Genomic DNA, 10,490 nt, shown 5'->3' with positions numbered 1-10,490 from the left:
AATCCACAACCCTATTAACAGGTATAGCATTATTTACTAATCTTCACCCCGATCTTCTAGAAAACACTCCTATTCACTCATCTAAAATCTATACTAGGTACAGTTCTATATGCAGAGAATTTCTCAGTGAATGAATTAAACAGACTGCCTAGTCAATAGCTTATACTTCAACATAGGAGACAGAAAACAAGTAAATACAGCATAAGAAAGTGTTAAGTGCTTTGAACAAAGCAAAACATAGAAAGTGATGGAATAGGAAGTATTTTTTTTAAAAAGATTTTATTTATTTATTTGTTTGACAGAAAGAGACAGCAAGAGAGGGAACACAAGCAAGGGGAGTGGGAGAGGGAGAAGCAGGCTTCCCGCCGAGTGGGAAGCCCAATGAGGAGCTCGATGTGGAGCTCGATCCCAGGACCCTGGGATCATGACCTGAGCCAAAGGCAGATGCTTAATGGCTGAGCCACCCAGGCGCCCCAGGAATAGGAACTATTTTAGAGAGGGTAATCAAGAGATGAAGATGAAGTCATTCATGAAGAAATGAAGAGATGACATTTGAAATGCAATACAGGAAGGGTAGGCCTGCTGAGAAAATAGCATTTTAGGGAAAGGTAACAGTGAATAAGAAAAGACAAGACATAGTAATAAGCTTGATATGTTCCATGAGTACCAGTGTGATTGGATATTAGAAAGTGAAATGTACAGTAGTAGATGTAGTCAGTCCTTTCAGAGTATGATACGGATCTTGATTTTAGGAAATGCAATGGATATCATTATAGAGTTAAACAAAAAAATGGCATGATCTCAATGATATTTTTAAAAGATATCTTTGGCAACTATGTAAAAAATGGATCACAGGGAATTGATTATAGAGAAAGTAGAAAAATAAATGTAGTAATTAAAGTCATGAACATAAGCAAAATTCCTAGCAACAAAACCTCCTGCCGCTTCTAATAAATATAACTAATTTTTTGAGAAAATAATCAGCTAGAGGTTTCACTTGAGGCCCAAGTAAGAATCCATTTCAATTTTCAGTTGTCAAAGTTGAGTGACAACTGCTCTGTATCATTAAGATTTCCTATTACAGTGCAGTTCAGGATGATAACAATGTCATACAGTTATACTTATGGTGAACTCCACCTACTGCATAGCACACTGTGTAACTACACATAACTGATATTCAAAGATCTTTTAATAACTGAGGAATATTCTCTTCTACAGAAGAATTCACTTCTATAGTATTTTATGGCACAGAACTCTAGAGCCCTACACAAGTGCTTGTCTCTCGCTTCAGTAAACAAGAAGTCCATTTATATATTTATTTTGAGAAAAATATTTGCTCTTTCCATAGACATGGTACTTCCTTAGGCAGAGGTAGTANTCAGGATGATAACAATGTCATACAGTTATGCTGAACTCCATCTACTGCATAGCACACTGTGTAACTACACATAACTGATATTCAAAGATCTTTTAATAACTAAGGAATATTCTCTTCTACAGAAGAATTCACTTCTATAGTATTTTATGGCACAGAACTCTAGAGCCCTACACAAGTGCTTGTCTCTCGCTTCAGTAAACAAGAAGTCCATTTATATATTTATTTTGAGAAAAATATTTGCTCTTTCCATAGACATGGTACTTCCTTAGGCAGAGGTAGTACAGATTTCCTTCCAAAATATAAAGTATCAGTCCAGGCACATGACCCTGATTAATGAACCAAACTTCCTGAACTAATTACATATCATTTATCTGCATTTCCAGCCATAAATCCAACTGACTATACTGTGGTTATCCTTGGTCTTTTCTTTTGAGTTTTCTGTTTCTTACCACTAAAGCCTGGGTTACTAAGCTATAATTATCATTGGGAGTTCTTGGCAGTTAGGAATAGAAATTAACTCTGTTTACATCTCAAGCAAAAAAAAAATGAATTTATTGGAAAACTATCAGGGTCTCACAGAAATAATAGAAACCTGGAATATGAACTTTGGAAAACTGACACAAACTAAGAACTTCTGAGAAGATGAGGCAGTAAAAACAAGTAAAAGTTACACAGATGGAAGAGGCCAGTCCAATATTCTCCATCTATCTCCATGCCCTAGCCTTGGCATAGGTCTAGATGCCTGAGCTTACACTACCTGCTCACTCTGGATTCATGGGAATGGAGAGAGAATCTGGCCCCTTTCTCTTCTATGGGAAGCACATATTACCTCTCACCAAAGCTATACTCTAAATATAGTTTTCCTGAAGTGAGAACAGAATAGTAATGGAAAGAAAGAAATGGAAAGGTGTACAGCCAAAATATAACAATCCATCTACTATTTTATGTTAGTTTATTTCAACAGATATTTAATGAACCATGTACTGAGCAGTATTCTAATCATATGGAATAGTTCTGAAAAATACTGAGACACTAGAACAAGGATAGGTAAGAAAAGTAGATAGGGGCGCCTGGGTGGCACAGCGGTTAAGCGTCTGCCTTTGGCTCAGGGCGTGATCCCAGCGATCTGGGATTGAGCCCCACATCAGGCTCTTCCGCTATGAGCCTGATTCTTCCTCTCCCACTTCCCCTGCTTGTGTTCCCTCTCTCACTGGCTGTCTCTCTCTCTCTCTGTCGAATAAATAAATAAAATCTTAAAAGAAAAGAAAAGAAAAGTAGATAGGAGAGTAAATATTGTTGGGATTTTGTAAGCCCATTACCCTGGTAAGGAATTCTCAGTGCATTTTATTCTCAGTGCAATTTTGAGTTCTTAATGGGAGGAATAATATCAATTAAACTTTTTAAAAGATTGCTCTGACTGCCAAGGAGAGGAGAGAATGCAAGTGGATCAAGAGTGGAAGCTGTAAAACTTTTAAAGTTCTTGGCTGCAAGCATCAGAAATAGACTTTGACTAACTTGCACAAGAAAGGAACTATTTAGAAGAATACCAAGTGATCTATAGAATCATCTAGAAGACTAGAGGATCAGATATGGAAGCCAAACAGAAACTGAGAAAGGGTGGACAACAGAAAACATAGCCCAAAGAAGATAAAGTATGGTGAGTTCCCCTTCCAAATGCCACTGGTGACTCAAAAATGTATGTGCTAAATTCGAAATCTCTGCTAGATGCCTTCATGTTGTCATAAACTTTTTCCTAATTCTTCCTGCCTCTGCACATCATTCTCTTCAAATCCAAACTCGTGAGTAGTATCAATTAAAGGTCAGAGCTTTATCATATGCTTAAACTCAAACTTCCAAAGGATGGGACAGAATGAACCTGGTTCTTTTGGTTTCTATAGTGAAAACGAAGGAAGTGATTCCCACCAATTCCCACATGGTAGAGAACTCCGTAAAACTAAGCAGGGAGGTTAAGAGGCAGCATTTCCCTAAATAAAAGTCCACAGAAGGAAATTAGTATTGGTGTTTCAGTGAGACATGGAGGTGCCTTAGACCTGGACTTGGAAGGGACTATAATGTGATGTTTGAGTGCAGGCTATAGAAAGAGATGGTCAAACCACTTCTCTACCACTTACTACTCCTTGTGTGATATTGAGCAAGTTACTTGACCTTTCATTTGTCCAGATTCTTTATCATTTCAAAATTCGGGAGTATAGCATAAGTGTAAGAATTAAGTCATGAATGTGCTTAGTAGTAAGCACAATATAAATCTTAGCTATCTTTTTTTTTTAAGAGTAGTAGCAGTGAATATGTAGAGACATAATGAATGGAATAATAAATATTGGAAAGAGAGTCTATAGGAGCTGCTTATTGTTTGATATGAGAGGAAGGGAAGTGGATCATGGATGACTTAGAAATTATGGTTTGAGCAGGTATGTGGGTTGTAGTACCATATACTGAGATGAGACAAATCTCTATTCCATCAGTTTCCTGAGTTTGGTATATCCACTCCAGGATGCTCTTGAACTATTTTGTATAAAAACCTTGGTTCTATCCAGTTCTAGGAATATTTCAACACGTTATCCCAACCTAATGGCAGCTTCACACCTGCCCCCAAACACAGATAGACACAAAATTTTTTATTTTATATTTGTTCATCTAATGTCTATATCCATCTAGTATCAATATCTATAAGAATGACTAGAAAGTTTGGCATTTCAAAGACTTTCCAGAGAGTTCTGTGTTTAAATGACTATCATTCAGCTCTTCCCAAAATATAAATGGGTTAACTAATATTTGACAGATATAATTGAATACAGTCTATCCCAAGCTTTGAATTTTTCTCACTTTGGCCATGTAATGTCAAATAGTCACAGATTCCATAAATTAGAATGCGGACATCTTTGGGAGACCATTCTATTTGCCATATCTTCTGAAGAACATTACAAGTTAAACATAATTAGAAAAATAAACAAACAAAAAAACACCCTAATAAGATTTCAGAAAGTTCTTTTAGTCTCTATAGTAATAGTAAAGTGCCATATGCAAGGTAATACACTTCTCTGTATTTACCCAATTCCATCTTCGATATCACATCTCTTCTTTGTTCAAATGATTGTTAGGGAGGAATAAAGTTCTCAAAACTAAAAAGAAACTTTAAAAGTTAACTGAACAAGAACATAATGTGAGGGAAGGCAAGAATCAAAATTCATCAGAAGAAATTTTATTAGATTGTACCCTAGACAAATATGTCACATAGAAAAAAGAAAGAACACCTTTCTTAAAAATTATGCCACCCAGTAAAAGTTTAAAAAAATCAATATGTGATCAACAAAAATAGCTGACTGACAGAGAATTGTTTTTTAATCAAATGTGTAATCTAAACAAAGATAAAATACTGCAAATTACTTGAAATTTAGGCTATAAAAAATACGATCAAAATTTCAGGGAAGCTTCTCTTTCTCTTCCCTTTGGCTTTTAAAAGAAGAAATTTTTTTTTTTCCACAATGCATATCTGCCAGATGAAAACAGGAAAAGCAATGGAAATTGCCCAAACTTTCCCAAGCTTCATGATAGTGAAGAAGGCTGATAAAAATTACTGTAAAAACAAGACCAACCCAGAAAACCAAGACTAAACAGGACTCCCTTTTATTTCTCCAAGTTACATTTTCTTTTCTGATTTAATATCTAATGAAAATTGCATGGAACAAAATTTTGGCATCTATTTATCACATGAGGACATTCTGTGAAGAAACCATATATTAAATGCTTAATTCTTCCACTGAAATAGTGAAGGAAATATTGGACCATCATTAATCATATCAAAGCAGTATATTATTTCAAAACAGAAAAGAATGTCCTTATAAAGGCATAATTAGAGTAGAAGCCAAACTAATTATAATATGCTTTGAAGTATAAAACCTGCAGCAGAGGACCTACATGACCTTGTTGGAGACAATTTCAAATACTAAGCTGCACTTCGAATAAGTAAAAACTTTGTTTTGTGGGCGTGTGTGTGTGTATAAGGGCATGAGGGAACAGAAAGTTCTAAATAGTCATCTCAATTCATACTCTGTTGCTAAGGAAGGAGATCTTTAAGTGACCCCACTATAAAACTTCCTACTACTATTACTCCAGTAAGTGAGCATCAAAATACTAATATCTATTCACAAACTTGGATTCAAGAATGAATATGGCAACATATATACGAACAGGATCCATATAGCTGAGGTACCTAGTTCATCATCTTAAATCAATAGGTAGTCAAAAATATTTGTTGAAGAATAATGTAAGAAAAATTACCCATTAAAAGTGACTCAGTGTGTTTCACAATTTACCACCTTTGTATTGCAATATAATTATGCACATCATCACATCCGTAGGTTTCACATAAATGTACTTCCTGACATCTTAGCTTAGTATGCCCTTCCCCTAAGGTGACTAACTCCTCTTGTCTTTCAGATAAATAGGCCAATGTCCCAGGAGGAAAGAAAGGCAAATTCAGAGTAATTGGGGAGACTTTAATGTGAGGATCATTTGCAAAGATGGAGATTCTAGTGAGGAGATTAATGAAGGCAAAGGGAAAACAAAAATCAGAGCTAGCAACAATATGAAAGTCACAACTCCTAGGTCTGGTGGGACAAAGGGAAAGTAGCAGCTGTTAGACCCAGAAAGAGCTTAGTTTAGCCAAAGCTGTGAGAGAGGATTCCCATCAAAGCTATGGCCACGGGTCGAGGAGCTCAGCTCTACCCAACCTATGAGCCGAACCCTCAATTTCCTCTCTCTTTTTAAAGATTATTTATTTATTTATGCCAGAGATAGATAGAAGGCATGAGTGAGTGGGGGAAGGAGCAGAAGGACAGGGAAAAGCAGACTCTCCACTGAGCAGGGAGCCCGACAGCAGGCTCAATCCCAGAACCCCGATATCATGACCTGAGCCAAAGGCAGACACTTAAAACACCTGAGCCACCCAGGTGTCCCCTCAATTTCCTCTTAATATCACCTCTTTAAAGACACTTTTTTGAGCCGTTAAAGTATTACTCTAACACACTCATGCTTTATCATGTGACACTTGCAGACTTTTTAATGTGCTCTATACATTACCAGAAGCATCTGACATTTCTTTTACTAAAATTTCTAGACTATCCTGAAGCAGCATCTAAATATTATAATCATTACTAGAGACAGTATATTTTTCACACAACTGATAAGACTAAAGAACTTAGGGGTGCCTGGGTGGCTAGAGACCTTTAAGGCCTCTAATGCAATGAGGCTCAGGGTAGGCATTTGCCCTGAAATAAATGGCTGTTCTCAGTGTTGGTTATTTGGTAAGGATGTCATCAAGTAATTGCCATGGGCTACTCCAAATGGCCATGGCATTCTCTATCACTGATGGAATTATTGCTGTCTCCTCAACCCACAGAAATTAATGAAGATTTGAGGAACTCCCTTCCCCACCAAGATTCTGATTTTCTTCCCTGAGAACTACCATCCAGGCCTGCACAAATCAGCTGACACCACATCAATGACCACAGTCCTTGAAAACCAGGGAGGGTTCTGGATGAATGTTCTTGCAGGTGGATGGAGACTCTGGGTTTCAACACTGTTTCCCGGTCTCCTCTTAAGCAATGGCAACAACATAATGCCTAAAATGGAGTTCATTAGACAAGGCTGTTCTGGAAACTAGCAGCTGTTTATATAAGCATCAAAGACAACATGGGAGTTCTCTCCCTACGGCAGGTAAACAGGATAATGGACTTCAGTTTTGTTTTTTTTTAAAGATTTCATTTATTTATTTGAAAGAGAGCACAAGAAAGAGCAGAGAGCACAAGTCGGGGGTGGGGGGTCGGAGGGAAGAGAGGGAGAAGCAGACTCCCCACTGAGCAAGGAGACTGATGCAGGGCTTGATCCCAGGACCCCATGATCATGACCTGAACAGAAGGCAGACACATAACCGACTGAGCCACCCAGGCAACCCTGCCTGGACTTTGGTTTTTAATGTAACCCCAAGATCCTGAGGAAATTTGTCATAGGAAGTAAGGAAAAAAAAATACCTGGACTTCCTTCTCAAGAGAATAGATAAGACTTTAGAATTGGAGATATTTGCAGTTCAGAGTATAATTAGGAGTGACTTTTTTTTTTTTTTTATGTTTAACTCTAACAGCTTTGAAGTCTTAACACTCCCTTTTCCCCTCATGCCCTACATCTGGCAAGTGGATAAGAAAGCCTGGCCTTTCCTTCCTTTAGCACCTGATTCAAGCCTCACCCATGATGGGAACTGTTACTCTAGCCCCATCCCTGAACAACACCGCAATTAAAACCCAAGCTAGACTCCTCTCCTCATGCTCTCTCCCAGAAACCTCAATTATGTAGAAAATAAATCTTTCCAAACCTTATTGGATGTATGGCTATGGCATTATCAGCATGAATCAAACCCTGGATAGGGGTCTCCCCTGTTTTTGCAGTGTGACCATAACATAAAGGAAGCCTGTTCTCCTTTTCCATTTCCAACTAATGAAGAAGTCAGACTGATTACCCACAATCCTCAATTTTCTTTTTCCTAATGAGTGTAACCATTTTCTTCCCACTTCCTAATCCACCTTACCTTCCATTCCTTGCCAGTTTATCAAACATCTTAAACTCTTGAGAGTTATACCAGGTTCAGCTGGAGTCTTACCATGGGCAGAATGGTCATTACCAAACCTAAACAAAACTGAAGTGAGGAAAATAAAGTCAAAGTGTCCAGAGTCAATGGATTTGCTTCAATATGTAGTTGCAGCAATAGTAAGATGTGAAGTTTTACCAGGTGAATTTGTATATACAAATATCTTTTCCAGAATTTTCTGCTCCAATTCTACCCATTCTAATTTCTCACCTCTCTTCAAGATGTCGGTTATTAACTGGTAATTGCTTAAAACTTCATGCTATCTGCTCAGTTGTGTTATGCAACTCACCTGTTAGTACCAGTTTGGATACGTTAAGCTTGATGTTGAATTGAAAATTAAGAATGTTAGATTTTCTCAAATAATAGGATAACTTATTGTGGTGATTTATACTACATAATTTTATTCACTGAAATCATTCCAGTGTTAACTACAATTTATTTTAAGTTTCTTGAAGATTCTCCTACTTTTAAGGAAAATAGTAATTTAAAGAAATGATGGGCATCACAGCAACAAATTTTTCTTTTTATTTTCTTCTTTCAGGGCTTTTATTAAAAATGGAGAATAAGTTAACAATATTGGGTAAAGAAAATTAATTAATTTGGGCCAATCGATGTATTGGGACACGCGTAAAACAAAGGAGAAAGAATGGTGGCTTGATGCAATTCATCTCTTTTAAGTGAAAAGCAGGTTTTTATTTTCAAAGGGTGCGTTTGTCAAACAGCAAATACAGGAAGCTACAAACAAACCTCCTGGTTTCTCGCTTCATCACTTTCTCCATAAGAAGGCTTCAGTTCAGATTTCTTTTAGGTACCAACGTTTCTGGTTCCTTTGGCTCTAACCCATGGCCCTTATCTGACCCAAAAAGCCCATAAGCACTAACAATTCAAAGAGAGCATATATTTCTGTGGAGAGCCAGGCCAGCCTAGAGCTAGTACCAGGTTGTTAAGATTTAACAAGGAAAAATAAGGGACCCATTAGAAGGTTGAAATGACTCGGCAGGGGAGAGGGAGGAGATAGAATCCAAAGTCTCTTTAGAGAGATTGAAAATATCCATGTTAAAAATCATTTTAACAATCAGATTTAAAAAAAGACCCTATTAAAATGTTATTAAAGCATAACACAGAGGCAAAAATAAAAAATCCAAAATCATTAATTTCATATTGTGAAAGTGAAACTGATATAAGATGATTTTACACCACCTGGTTAATGCAGAGTTCCCCGTATTTCTGTGTACACATTCCTGAAAAATAATTGGTTGCTCATGTTACAGGAGTAGAATATTTAAATAATGTGTAGAATTTTTATGATGAAGATTTCCAGTGTCATCTCTATTGACTCTTTTTATAAATGGAGGTGAATCTAGCTTTTTGGAGGAACATGAAGAATAAAACTCAAGAAGTTATATCAAAACATTTGTATTCCATGCTAAATTAAACTGCCTGTGTTTAGTCCAATTCAACTTTTTCTTATAGATGTTTTTGATCTTAGCCTTAACTATAAATATATTTCTTATGCTATTTAATTCAATAAATTATAAAATTAATATGCTTTAGTAACAGTAACTTCAGAGATGTTGAGAATAATGATGCATCTCTCAGCAGTGTATGCTATATAGAGCAATTTTATCAAGGTTTAATTTACTAGGGTAAAATTCACCCATTTTAGAGTACAGTTCTGCTAGTTTTGACAAATGCGTATAGTAATGTAACCGGTACCACAGTCGAGATATAGAACAGTTCTATCACTCCCCAAACTTTGCTATATATGTAGCAATTTAATAGCAGCTACTTTTTAAAACCCTGATCCATGACAAAGATTCAATATCTTACTTTGTTTACTTTGGCTCTTGATTTATAGAGGGCATTCAACTGTAGGATTATTAGACAAAAAATCAAATATAATTATTGAGCAATTCAACCTTTTTGTCCTTCAAAATAAGGGACATGTATTATGCACCTCTTTCTCTCTCTCTCTCTCTTTCTCTCCCCCTTTCCTCCCTTTTAAATTGTCCTCCCCCTAAAAAAAAAATCCTTCTTTACTTCTTCCCAGTATTAATCAGGATGTTCTATTTTTATTTTTGTGTTGCTTTGCTTTTTACAGACAGCTAGCCTTCTGATTTGTATTAACAGGAAAGAGACTATCGCCAAAATGACATTACCTCACAAGCAAGAATGTAGCACTACATTAGTTTTTCAAGATTGGATAAAGCATGTTTAGGTTAAATGTGGACATCAGCAGTTTTAAAACCCAAATCTGATGCATCTGGCACTCTTTATTGTCTTAGAGGTTTCATCAGTTGGATGCTTAAAATCTGTCTACTGGCAGCAAAAGTCTCCAGTGAGGTTTTTATGTGATTTGCTAAGAAATGCCTGGTTTCAGAAGTCATTCCTTTCAATCCCCAGGGAAGCATGGCTGCTAGAGGAACTCTGCCCTTGAGCTACCTGCTAGAT

Source organism: Ailuropoda melanoleuca, chromosome 5, assembly GCF_002007445.2.
Source record: "Ailuropoda melanoleuca isolate Jingjing chromosome 5, ASM200744v2, whole genome shotgun sequence".
Lineage (NCBI taxonomy): Eukaryota > Metazoa > Chordata > Mammalia > Carnivora > Ursidae > Ailuropoda > Ailuropoda melanoleuca.
The sequence above is the reverse complement of the archived record's forward strand: the minus strand, read 5'-3'. Positions refer to the sequence as shown.